The sequence below is a fragment of the Microtus pennsylvanicus genome, chromosome 2 (assembly GCF_037038515.1).
Source record: "Microtus pennsylvanicus isolate mMicPen1 chromosome 2, mMicPen1.hap1, whole genome shotgun sequence".
NCBI lineage: Eukaryota > Metazoa > Chordata > Mammalia > Rodentia > Cricetidae > Microtus > Microtus pennsylvanicus.
Window position 1 is genome coordinate 12,119,257 of NC_134580.1, and position 13,837 is coordinate 12,133,093.

At 43.2% G+C, this 13,837-nt stretch overlaps 1 protein-coding gene across 4 annotated transcripts in view; it reads right to left on the bottom strand.

The window, feature by feature from the left end:
• The window catches only part of Pacsin2 (protein kinase C and casein kinase substrate in neurons 2), a 95,870-nt gene that overhangs the window by 59,211 nt on the left and 22,822 nt on the right, over window positions 1-13,837 (bottom strand). Inside the window, exon 1 of one of the 4 annotated variants that reach the window (XM_075960164.1) lies at window positions 802-1,069. The exons of 2 other annotated variants lie outside the window; for them this stretch is intronic. The gene's annotated coding sequence lies outside the window, so the exon portion shown is untranslated. Of the gene's footprint in view, window positions 1-600; window positions 1,070-13,837 lie in introns of those variants that run through there. One more of the 4 variants, XM_075960165.1, reaches the window with a different exon arrangement.

The window sequence follows — 13,837 nt, forward strand, 5'->3', positions numbered from 1 at the left end:
TCTGGTTCAATGTTCATGGCAATGGGTGATCCAGTAGAATAAGCCATGCAGGGAAGGTCACTTACGCAGCAAGTTTTTTGTTTAAGCTTTTAATTACAATTACAGCACTACAAAAAGAAAGAGAGGAGAGTTAGAATTTTCAGTTCCAGAATATGACTTTTGAGATAAGAAATAATTTTAAATGTGTATGAAGCTGCTCGGTTTTTAAAACAGAATGTCTGATATCCGATAAAAGCATAAAGTTTCTAGCACTGGAGTCTAAGATATGAGAAAAGAGCTGACTCGGGTGGGGAGGAAAAGCTCATTTGCTGGCATTTCTCTCTGTGCCTATAGATTAGCTCTGGCTTTTAAGAAAGGAACAGCATACATAATAAACATATCATCTGAAAGTCAGGAAATAAGAGCCCTCTAGTAACAAACAGTTAACTCAGGTAACTCATTAGCTAGGCAGTTAGAGGTATGCAAGCTGGCAGAAACCATGCTGAAGCAGTCCACAGTGATCCACTGGAAAAGGAACCATGTACAGAGTCAAAGATTATAAAGCACAGTCTTCATTTTTTGCTCAGGTCAAAATCTAGCACAAGAGAATCAAGCACTTACTGTCATTTTCTCAGGGAATGCAGGACAAAACATTCCATGTTGGTTAATGTGGAACTGGCTGAACACTTCCGTCAAGAATCTCTCAAACTAAGTAGGCATACTTACAAGGTGAGACTGCTGTTAATCATACGAACAAAACAACAACAACAAAAAAGCACAGAAATTCTACTTTCAGACAGGTCTACCTTAAAAATCACTCACGTTTCTGTCAGACGCTGGCTGCAGCCGCCTAACTTGGCAGATTTGCTTAGTACCTGCCTCCTTCCGACCCTGCTGGTCGGTCTGACCTCCCTCTCCCAGCCGAATTCTCCCAGCACATTTCATCATTTCCTGTTGGCTGCTGAGATAAGGTCATTCCTCACACTGCTGCATTCACAGTCCAAGCACCAGGTTCTGACTGCAGCTGGCTCCTGCCTGCCTGGGCCATCACAGAACAGCTCTCTTTTCAGAAAGTGACCCCAGGAATCTCAGCATTCCCTGAAAACCAGGCAACAAATTTATGCTACTCCTCCAAACCAAAGTGTGTGCTCCCCAACTTACCCGACAGACTCGCTTTGTCTTTCGGGTCCAACTACTTAGGACAGAAAAGAGGGATTGCCCTATCTCAGGAGCAGGTATAAAGTGGCCTATGTTCCCCACGGTTTGTTTACGTGGGTGGGCTAACCTTACTATTTCCACTTTAGCACTCTGCTCCCATGCTGCACTCTCTAATGCAAAGTAGCTAGTTAGTGGGAGACAATGGGGAACTGGATGCAGAGGACAAGACGGGAGATAAGTATGGGGCAACTGTCTCCAAAGAAGGAGGGTACACAAATATGCAAAATGAACAGAGTAAAAAGCAAAAGCCACCCCATTTCTTCTACTCTGACAAAGAACTGAAAGGAAAAGGGAAAAATTGTGTTAAAATTTTGGGTACAGTATGTACACAAGAATGCACAGCCATGAGCCCCTGCACAAAGAGGCTGGGAAGGGGATAGGGAAGTGGAAAGGAACAGAAGTTTCAGAGGGCTTCTGAGTTTCTGGTTCTTTTTTTTTCTTTCCTTTCAGTACTTGAGATAGAACCAGGACCTCACAACAGACACAGACTAGACCTATTTCTGGTTCTTGAACCATATGTACTATGCATGTAAAAATCCATGCATACTTATGTCTGGACACTTCTTTGTACACATATTATTCACCAATAAAGACTTTAATTATATGCAAGATGGCTAAGCAGGTGGAGAAACTGCCTCCCCATGCTTCCCTCCCAGACAAATTCAACCCCTTCCATACAGTCAGCTAGGACACTATGTCTAAATGGCAGTGGCTGGGAAAGAGTCACTTTAGGAATGAGCCAAGAGAAAGAATGCAGTAAAATTAAATTAGGTGACTGGTGAAATAATCCATTGCTAGGGAAAATGGTGCACGTGAGCATTTGTTATTAGTCAGTGTTACTGATGTTACTGTTGACGAGAGCATTCAAAAGTCACCTAGTCTCACCTTGTACAGATCAGTTAGAGGTCTCTTTCTGAAATCTTGTACTGGAAACCTCTTAAAAGAAAACATCAGAAAAGACCACATCAACAGAAGTTACCACTTGACCTCAGAAGGGAAAGGGGAGGCAAGGATACCTGGCAGCCTCACCTTGACAGACTTCATTACCTCCCATATATCTGGGTCCCTCCCTGAACTCAGCAAGCCCAAGAAACAAACCCAGGTAGTTAGCTGCGCTGGTAGTAAGAGTCCTCCAACTACAGGGTCCTAATTTATTAGCATTCCAATTTCCACATCTGCAGAAAGGAGACTAGATCAAGCCAGCTGTCTCAGGACAGGCCACCAGGATATAGCAGTTCTAAAACAGTAGTTCTCAATCTGTGGGTCGTGACCCCTTCCGCAAACCTCTTATCTCCAAAAATAGTTACATTACAATTTATAACAGTAGCAAAACTATAGTTATGCGGTAGCAACGAAAATAATGTTCTGGTTGGGGTTACCACAACATGAAGAACTGCATTAAAGGGTCACAGCATTAGGAAGGTTGAGAACCACTGCTCTAGAAAGACTGAGACCCATGGTCTTGTCTTTCCTTTCTGTTGCTTTCTTCTTCTTTCTTCCCTATCTGCTTTCCTCCTCCTTCCTCCTTCCCCTTTACTGAAATATTGATTTGCATAGAACTGAGTACATCACTTCGTGGCACTGACAGAATGTGTCTCAAGCCTCAAGCTCCCTGTGGCCTTTGCAGCATTCCCTGGCTTGGCAAACACTCATCTATGGTTTTTAAAGAGTAGTTTCTGTTGTTGAAACATAACCTAGCCACACAGCCCAAACTGAGCTCGAACTTGGGATCTCCCTGCCTCAACACTGGTATCTGCCTTTCTGCAGATACAGAGAATAGAATCCTAATAGTGTAAGTCTGTGGAAGCAGGAGCTCTCCCTGGGCTCCTGCATAGCTTCTGCCATCCTAGGGGAGTACAGCTCCTGTAACAGAATTTCCCACTCAGTGCCACTTCTACAGTACCCTGGAGACAACACTGACCATGAACTGCACTGCAAGGGAAAACTTCATAACATGTTAGCCTAAGTATATTGTATTGAGACTCAGACCTTAAAGTGACTGACTCTATCATACACCAATGAATCTGATGAACCAAATGGCCCACTTTCTAGCCAGCATCATTCAGCTTCTCTACAATGTCACATGAGAGTCTTGCAGAGGCAGAATTCAGTGACAGACTCAATGGCAGGCAACTAAGTAATCTGGTCTTGTCTTCAAATACCAAGTAAATATTCAATTTCAGAAACTTACTATATTACTAAGTAAAGTCATGTGGTGTTAGATCATTTGGAGAGAGGAAGGTGGTGGCTAATTTCAAATCTTAGTGTTAGTCTTTCCTATTTTTCAGGAACCAAGATAAAAATGAGTCATCTGGCTTTATTCCTCCTACATCTATGCCAAATTTCTAACAGCCTCTATAAGAAAATGCACCAGAACAAAGCTGAACTATCTTTGGCAAAGTGTTTTTTTTAATAATAATTTTTTTTAAAAAAAGGTAAAATCTCTTACATAAGTGTCTTTGCTTTTCTGGCAATTGTCCAGAGAAGGAGGCAAAGGGCGGGGAACAGAATAAGGAAGCAGCAACACCAAACTCTTTAAGCTGAAAGCCCAACTAAGGAAAGTTTCAAAGCACCAATGTGATAGAACATGCTGCCCCAAACCCACACATAGCTTATAAAACCCCCAGTGCCATCAAGAGAAACAATACTCTAGTCTTATGGGTGTTGTATGTGCACATACATGCATATATGTCCAAATGACTGCAAATATGTGTATCTGTGCATCCATGTGTGAGGCCATCAGGTGCTGTCTATTTTTTTGAGACACCATCTCTCACAGGCCTGGAGCTTGTCTAGGAGGTTAAGTGGCCAGTAAACCCCAGTGGTCTGCCTGTCTCCTCCTCACCAGCAATGAGATTACAAGCACGCACCACCACATCCAGCTTTTTCACACGGGTTCTGGGATCAAATTCAGGCTCTCAGCTTGTAAAGCAAGGACTGTGCCAACTGAGTTATCATCTCAGCCCAGCAAATACATTTTTAAGCTAACATCTTGGAGGTAAAAATGTCTTTTTGGAGGGTTAAGATTTCATATGACCCTAGGAATAAATAGTGTATGCATTCTTTGGGCAATATATTGAAAATCGAACACAATTCAAGAAGGAAGATCTGAATCAAAAATCAAATACCAAGTAAGTTTCAGTGAGTTTGGGGACATTTGCAAGACTAAAAATAAGTCATGTTGCATGAGTGCTTTACCGGTATGATTTTTACCCATTTACTTAAATTGTAATTCCACCATCTGCTATAGTTTGGTTGTTAAGGTCCCTGCAAACCATGTAATAAAGACAGTCCTCACTGTGTCACTACTGAAGGCTTATAGAAACTTTAAGAGGGGGCATGTCTTCAAAGAAACTGTGGGACCCAGGTTTCTTTCTTTCTTTTGAATCCTAGACATTGGGTATCTTGTGCTCCACTATGCTCCCACCATGTGGTACCTCCTCAATACCAGCCCATAATGTGCACTAAAATCTCCAAACTTGTAAGCCAAAATCACCCTTTCCTCTTTAGAGTAGGTAGTTGTTACAGTGATTATATAAATTACTTTCCTCAATGCTGCAACAAAATGTAACAAAGACAACTTAAGGAAGGATTATGGTACAGCCAGCACGGCAAGAAGGCGCGAGACAGCTAGTCACACTGCATCCCCAGTGAGAAGCGGAGTTCAATACTAGTGCTCGGCTCACTTTCTCTTATTCAGTCCAGAACTCCAGTTCATGGCATGGTGCCCACACTTAAAGTGGGTTGTCCCACTTCAATAACACAATCCAGAAATCCCCTCAAATATATGCTCAGAAGCTTGCCTTTCTGGTCATTCTAGCCTATCAAGCTGGCAATTTATACTAACAGTCACAGTGGTAGAGAGCTGACCCTCCACCTGACACTGTATGGGGGGTTACAGGCAAGTAGTCTGGAAGGGTAGATGGACAAATACCGGAGTCACACAGAGTGACAAGCATTGTATCTAAGGACCTAACAGGGAGCCAAGCTAAGCCAAGGAATGAGGAAGAAAGGTGGACAACGCCCCAGAAAAGTGCCCCCCAAGTTGAGGGGGTCATCTTTAGCAGCCACCTCCAAGGAGAGCTGGGCATTAGCAGAGCTCCTGACTGCATTGGCTAGTGCCTTTTAACGAAAGCAGGGAAGCAGCCAACTTTATTTCACTCACTAAGGACATGAAGGAAGGGGCTTGTTACCTCCCAATATTTTATCGTTCAAGAGCTCTTATTAATAAAGACATTCTGGGTTCGGAAAGTAGGCTCTCCAGGTAAAGATCACTCGCCACCAAGACTACTAACCTGAGTTCAATTCCCAGGATCCACATGATGGAATATGAGAACTGATTCCTCCAAGTTGTCCTCTGACCTTCCTGTGCTACAGGGCACACACACATAATAACATGAAATAACTTTTTCAACCATGTCTGTTTCTGTGACTGTAAAGACATGGAAAGTATACATTGAGGTGCTAAGCTTATTTTCTTCTGAACACCTGCATCTGTATTTTACACCATGTATTTACTGGCTTTAGAAAAGAGGAATAAGTGGAGTTTCTTTCTGAGTCCTCTAACTGGACAGACATCACTGAGACTGAGCCAAGGGCCAACCTTGCTGCTGTGCAGAGAGGCTAGGACCAATACACTTCAAAGCCACAAGCCAGCTCTCCCACCCACAGGACTTCCATAACATACACCAATTTCAACGACAAGTTGCCACCAACTAAAGCCTACCATTCTGAAACCCCAGCTCTAGAGGGAGGCTTGTCACCACAGCTGGCTTTTCTGATTATTAAACTTCATTGGGAAACAAGAACAAGGTCATTCCACACCATTTACTCCAAAAAGCCAAGTGTGAGATTTTATGACCCCTTCCGGAAGAAGCATAAACCCTAGCAAGGTTAAGACACTCAGCTACACCCAAAGGCAGGCGCACACCAGGCCAGCATGCAATTTCACATATGGCACACAAGCAGACATGGAGCCCTATCAATGGAAGGTTCCCTAATCTCAACAACATGAAGGAATTCCATGCAAGGGTAGGTATGAGAAGGAGATTTTCATGAATAAATTAAGACTTAACTTTACATGGCATACTCAGCATGGTTCGTAATGACACTGGCCACAGTGTCTCCAGCCCCCAAAAGAAAACAGTCTATTTAAACTCTCAAAGAAAGTAAGGACCTTGAAATGAAGAAGTCCCTCTGTAGCTCATAATCATACAACGTGATCAACAACTGCATGTGACTAGTAATTAATGAGAATGACAAGTGGCTTTTAAAGCATGAGGTCAAATCTACAGGGTCTGCAGGCACTGGTCAAGCAGCACCCCAGGTGGCTCCCCGCACCCCTCTTTTTCTTCCCCAACAGTCCTCCTCTCCCCAGCCTGTCCCTACAACAGTGCTCTTCATTCTTAGCACAGTTTGAGAGTTGTCTAGCTAACACGAAGCTGAAAACAGAAAATGGAGCTGGTACCTCAAACTACCACATGCCATCTAGCTTATCAAAAACTTACTTAAGAGCTGGATGGTGGTGGTGGCACACACTTTTAACCCCAGCACTTGTGAGGCAGAGATAGGAGGTTCTCTGAGTTCGAGGCCAGTCTGGTCTACATAGTGAGCTACACAGAGAATCCCTGTCTTTTTTTTTTTTTTTTAAGTTGTTTTAGGGTTTTGTTTTTTCCTAGTAGTAGTAGTAGTTTATTCTTCCTTTTTTTCCCCCTCAGACAGGTACTAAGTATGTAGCTTTCTATCTAGAACTCCCTGTGTTGTATTTATGACAATCCTCCTGCCTCTGTACAGTGTGCCTCCACAACCAGCTTTCAACTAGGGAAAATGAACTGCGACCATAGCCATGCACTGGGAACCCTGCAGCCAGGACCTCACGTGGGCGAGATAGAAGCACTCAAGCAATACTTTACCTCTGGTCTTTCCTACCTAGAGACCATGCTCAGAACCACTAAACCTACCAGTTGCTTCAGGCTGGTTAAGAATTCAGTCATGCTTTCAATTAAGCAGCCTTAGGTGGGGTTTCTCACAAAGCACCTTCCTCCACGTGAAATAGGATAGCTTCTAGAAACGAAAGGAAGCTTTGAAGGGATGGACAGCGTGTGAGGACTTGAATTCCTTCTGACTTAGATTTAAGGTGATTTTGTGGCTGAGGTCAGGACAGAGGTAAACACCTTTAACAGAACTGCAGACCACTGCCTTGGAACTCAAGCAAACACATCACTAGTGTGGCCTCCCTAGCAAGAATACCCGTGATCCTGTTTCTTCATTTCTTCAACTACAACAAAGACCAGCCTCTCCTACTTCCCAGGTTCCAAGAACATGAAATAACCTATGTGTCAGTTAGCTTCTCATTACAGACACTATGTTTTTCCTGAGAGATGTCAGAAGAAAAGATTTTCAGATCATACTTCCAAAGAATTCGGATTCTTGGCTCTGTTACTGGGCCTGTGGAAAAGCAGGGCATCATGACTGAGCAGGGAGGGGGGCTTTTGGCAGAGCAAAGCTGTTCAGCTCATGGTATCTTATAAGCAAAGAGACAAGAAGGAAACAGGGCAAGATAAAGCCCCCAAGGAGATGTCCTTTGTGACATAATTCCTCCCACTAGGCTCTACGTCAAAGAGTTTCTAGAATCTCCCCAAACAGCACCACCAGCTGAGGACCAGACTTCCTCACTCCAAATCGTGTACCTACCTGCTTCTGTCTGTCCTCTATCTTGCCCACTGACGTCGTCTGAATGAGACATGTCCCTACAGGCACTGGTGTTTGACTACTTGGTCCCCAGTTCGTAGAGATACTTGGGGAGGTCTGGAAGATGGAGCCTTCGTGCCGTTTCTTCTATTTGCTCTTTCTGCTTTGCACCAGTGGCTCAAGATATGAGCTCTCAACATCCAGGCCCACCTGCTGCCTCTACCCTGCCACTTGGGACTCTAACCCTCTAGAACAGTCCGCCAAAACAAACTCTTCTGTATGTTACCTTGGTCATGGTGTTTTATCATAGCAATAAAAACGTAACTCGTACACACTAATGGCTCCACCCAATGAATGACACAGTCAATCCCACCAAGGACACGAAACCTTTGACTTCTATCTACAGCACTTTTGTTTCAGTTTCCAAAGTTGGCTTTGAACTTGAAGCAAACTTTTTTTTTATTTTTTTTTATTTTCGAGACAGGGTTTCTCCGTAGCTTTTGGTTCCTGTTCTGGAACTAGCTCTTGTAGTCCAGACTGGCCTAGAACTCACAGAGATCTGCCTGCCTCTGCTTTCCAAGTGCTGGGATTAAAGGCGTGCGCCAACACCACCCGGCTCTGAAACAAACTTCCTTTTTTTTTTTTTGAAGCAAACTTCTTGCCTCAGCATCCCAACTGCTGGGATTACAAATGTAAGCACACACAACTCACATGGCATTATCCTGTGAACGCCAGATGATAGGCACCATGACAGACAAATGTTGTGGAATATTAACATAAGATGCGCTACACATTTCTTTGTTTGATGATGCACAGATGTGCTGCATTCTTTTATGTGGCATTTGCTTAACTCTGTGAAGCTGTGTAACTTTGCCTGCCTGAAACACCTGATTGGTCTAATAAAGAGTTAAACAGCCAACAGCAAGGCAAGAGAAAGGACAGGTGGGGCTGGCAGGCAGAGAGAATAAAACAGGAAGAGAAATCTGGGGAAAGAAGATCTAGGAGTGAGAAAAGGAGGAAAACACCATGGGCCACCCACCCAGCTACACAGCCAGCCAAGGAGTGAGAGTAAAAGATATACAGAAGTAATAAAAGGAAAAGGCCCAGAGGCAAAAGGTAAATGGGATAATTTAAATTAAGAAAACCTGGCTAGCAACAAAACTAGCTAAGGCCAGGTATTTGTAAGTAGTAATATGCCTCCTTGTGTGATTTATTTGGGAGTTGGGTAACAGGCCTCCCAAGAGCCAAAAGAGTAAAGAGTAAAAAGCAATCAACTACAAGACAAATTCACCTATTAATTGGATATGATTTTTATTTGTATTTTACCTACTTCCAAATGATAAAGAAGGTGGCCTGCTCCTGTCACCTGAATCCTCTTTTGTTCATGCACTGACTCCTCAACACAAAGTAATGGAGAGTTCCTCCTGGTGAAGGCAGAGAGCAGCTCAGATCATCCAACTGAGAAGTCATTCAGTAGCAGGCTGTGGTGATGCACACCTTTGATCCCAGTACTTGAGAGGCAGAGGCAGGCGGATCTCAGTTAGAGGCCAGTGTGCACTACGGAGTGAGGACAGCTAAGGCTATTATACCGAGAAATCCCGTCTCAGAACAAAACAAAAAATAAAGGGGGGTGTCATTAGGCAATAAAAGTGTAGCTTCTTTTCCTTCTTTCTCCACCCACTGTCAATCCAAGGCAACCATGTGGTAGATGGCCAAAGCTATCTGTTTTGCAGACCAGCTGACTTTTAAGAGGACTGGGCCTAGGCTGTGGATAACAGAATGAGCAAACCCCCTTATAAGTACTGCAGATAAACTATATTCTACATATCCTTTATATGCTGAGCACACACCACAAGCAACTGAGTAAAATCTAAAAAAAAACCACATGTATCCATACACCAATAGATATGCAGAAAGAAGGATTACAGCCACGGTGCTCATCATGGTCGGATACTGAAGCAATCCAGTATCTGCTGACAAAAGAATAAATTGTGGTCTGTGCATGTGATGGGGAGTTTTTGTCAACTTGACTACATCAAATATTTGGTCAAATAACTTCTACAAGAAATGAGATCAACATTTTTTTACTTAAAAATTTTTTAGTGATTCTTTTCTTAATGTGCCTTTTTAATTTGTGTTTTGCTTGCATGTATGTCTGTGTGAGGGTACTGGATTCCCTAGAATTGGAGTTTCAGATAGCTGTAAGCTGTCGCATGGGTGCTGGGAGTTGAACCTGGGTACTCTGAAAGAGTAATCAGTGCTCTTAACCTCTGAGCCATGTACTTAAATATATAGTATTCTCTGAAGAGAAAGAAGATAATCAAGAGAATGATGAAGGATCTAGACCACATTTATCTCTAACAGCATAAACTACTTTCTCTGAAGTATACACAATGGTTTCCTTCTCAAGCTGGGAGATTGACCCTCGGCAACTCACCAATATGCTTCAAGATCTAACTATGCAGAACTACAGAAACAGCTCAGTAGTAAGCACACTTGCTTAGCTCACACAGGCCTGAGTCTATTCCTACTGCCACATACACCTGAAACATAAAATAAATACACCTTGCATATACATCTCTTTTATTTTAGGTAAGTTTTAAGTTGCTTTAAATAAAATATTTCCAAGCCAGGCATGGTGGCCACACCTTTAATCCCAGCACTCAGGAAGCAGAGGCACGCGGATCTCTGTGACTTCAAGGCCAGCCTGGTCTACAAAGAGAGTTCCAGGACAGCCAGGGATGTTACACAGAGAAACCATATCTAAAAAAAACAAAAATCAAGACAAGAATTTCTAATACTAGAAGTAGATGACAGAAACGTCACAAGACAGACACAGGAAGAAAATCCTGTTTAGCAAATGCAGAACCAAAAGCAGGGCAGTGTTGAGACACCCGTAACCCCCGGCATCCCACCCTCAGAGCTTTCGGGCCAATCTGACAATTCAGTCTGTCTGCAGTCCTCTAATTCTTAGGCCTTCCTTTCCTCTTCCATTTTGAGAACATCCACTCTCTTGTGTGGAAGTCAGAAGACAACCTACTTTCAGGCCTCTCTCATTCATTCATTCATTGTGACCCACTGAATTTAGTTAGGGTTGCTTGCATGAGCATAGGTGGAAGATATTTGTTCTTGAGATCTTAAACTGAGACAACCATGTAAACTCAAGGGAAATGGAACTATCGAGTTCCAGAGTGATGCCCACTGAAGCTTTGTCGTTAAGGCAAGTATGATGTAAGAACCTGCAAAAGACACCCTAACTCTGCAAAACAGTCGGCTTGGCGTGACCTGAGCTGAGTCTGAAGGCTTATTACCATTACCATCTCTGCCTTTATCTTTTATTTGGCATAAGCATATAGTAACAAGTGTAGTAACTTGTAACTAAGAAATCCAATGAAATGGATGAGGAAAATATGGTACATTTACACAATGGTGTACTACACAGCAGAAAAAAATAACAGCTTGAATTCTGCAGGAAAATGGATGGACCTAGAAAAAATTATTTTGAGTGAGGTAACCCAGACACAGAAAGACAATTATAACATGTACTCACTCATAGGTGGTTTTTAAACATAAAGCAACGAAAACCAGCCTACAAACCACAATCCCAGAGAACTTAAACAACAATGAGGTCACTAAGAGAGACTTACATAGATCTACATGGAAAGTAGAAAAAGACAAGCTCTCCTAAGTAAATTGGGAGCATGGGGGCCTTGGGGAAGGGTTGAAGGGAGAAGGGAGAGGCGCAGAAAAAAATGTAGAGCTCAATAAATATCAATAAAAAATGTATAAAAAAAGAAATACAACGAAAAACACTGCAAATGGTCTTTGTTTCCATGCAAAGGACATAGGGACCACATCAGGATGGTGGCTAAGAGTCTACTTTGTCTTGCTGACAACAAAGGATCTTGGCTCCCAGGTGATGACATTCCTTTGCCCTGAATTCATCCACCCACATGGGGCAGAACTCAGGGAGGTTTCCTTGTGTGCACTGACAGTAAGATCAGGAATGCAGTCTGGCTACATTTGTGGCATTCCTAATTATGAGGTATTATGTTAGCATCCTGGACACAGCCTGGTCTAGTCTGTTACATCTCCCATTGTGGGGGCTCTACTACATTTCCCAAAGCAACTCCATGCCCAGCACAGTTCTTCCTCCTGGCACCAGCACCTCAGTTGGGCTTTAGGGAATCCCCTACCCTTTGGAAAAGATAGTCCCTCCCTGACTCCTTTTCAGGTTTCCTGCATCTGTGAGGTCACCATACCCAGTGCCTTCCAAGGACTGGCTTTATGCTCAAACTCGCTTAGATCACAAAACCCTTATCAGCTTTTTGTATTCTGACAGAGTAGAATTCTTGACTCTCTTGACCAATCCCCCTGCACTACAGCTCTCAGACCACAGGGCTCTACAAAGAACTAAAATACAAAAACTCCCAAAGCACCTGAAATGCTCTGGCCACTGTCCAATGCCCAAGTACAGAAACATGTGTTTGCATCTCTACCCAGGAACTGAGAGTCAATTAAATATAAAGACAGTCAAAAACACATAGATAGATATCAATGACCTTGGCTAAATGCCTCCCCTTCACTATGCTGTGACCCTTCCTGCTGGGAGCAATACATTCAATTAAGGCAGTGGTTCTCAACCTAATGCTGAGATCCTTTAATACAATTCCTTGTTGTAAAGATCTCTAACCATAAAATTTATTTTCATTTTTGCTGCTACTTCAAACTGTAATTTGCTACTATTATGAATCATACTGTGAATATCTGTGTTTTCCGATGGTCTTAGATGATCTCTGTGAAGGAGTCCTTTGACATCACTCCAGGGGTAGCAACCCACAGGTTGAGAACCTCTGACTTAAGGCATCTGCTTAACACACTTGTGATATAGGTATTAAACTCCAGGCACTGCTCATGGGGTATGGAACTTCCTATGAGTAGACTCTCCTTAGCCCACAGACCATATGGAAGAAAAAGATCTCCATGTTGTCCCTAAACCTCAGCTTATGACAGTTTTGCTGGTGTAAAATTCCACATATGAATATATACATAGATAGTGTTGTTGGGAGTTGGCTCAGTATATGAGCTTGTTGCTGTGCAAGCATGAGGACTTGAACTGGGATCCTAGCACCTAGGTAAAAGCTAAGTGTAGACATAACACCAGTACTTATGCAGAAGATGGGGAAAGGGGGTGCCAACAGGAAGATGGTTGGAGCTAGGTCAGTCTAACAGAAAACTAGTGAGTTCCAGGTTCAGTGAGAGACCTTATCTCAAAGGAACAAGACAGAGAATGATACAGCAGCACACACACACATTCTCATCTCAGATTCCACACACTGACCACACCACCTGAAGTGACCCACCGTACCGCTCCCTCCCTTGCTGACTACAAGACTCCTCTAGAGCTGCTGTATCTTGGGCTTCACTTGTACCACCTGTGCAGGGCGCAGAAAAGATCGAGGTCACCTTGCCTGAGCTTTGGTCCCGTTTCACCCTCTACCTGGCCCAACCCACCCACCCCTTCCACCACCACCACCACCCCCCACACACACACCCAGTCTACCCAGTATGCCAGAGGCTTTCTTTTCAAGGTCAACAATCATTTGCCCAGTAAGTCTCAGTCAAGTAACCTCTAGCTGGTTTCCATTTTCTGTGAATTACTACAGAAAGAGTGAGCATTAGACAAGGGGAGGGGAGATATAAAAAAAAAAAAAAGAAGATCAGAAGCTACCCTAGAGATTATGAAAGAGGAACATGATAGTTGCTAAAAAGAATTTGCCCAACATAAGAGGAAAAGGACCAAGGCTCAGTAAAGCAATGCTGCTATTGAAAGTGACCCCCTCTGGCCACCATCCCAGACAGTTGGGAGAAAGTAGTGTTCTTCACTCAACGGCAACAGCACAAGTATGAGCCAAAGGCAACATTAATCTGGTCAAATGAAATTAAACAC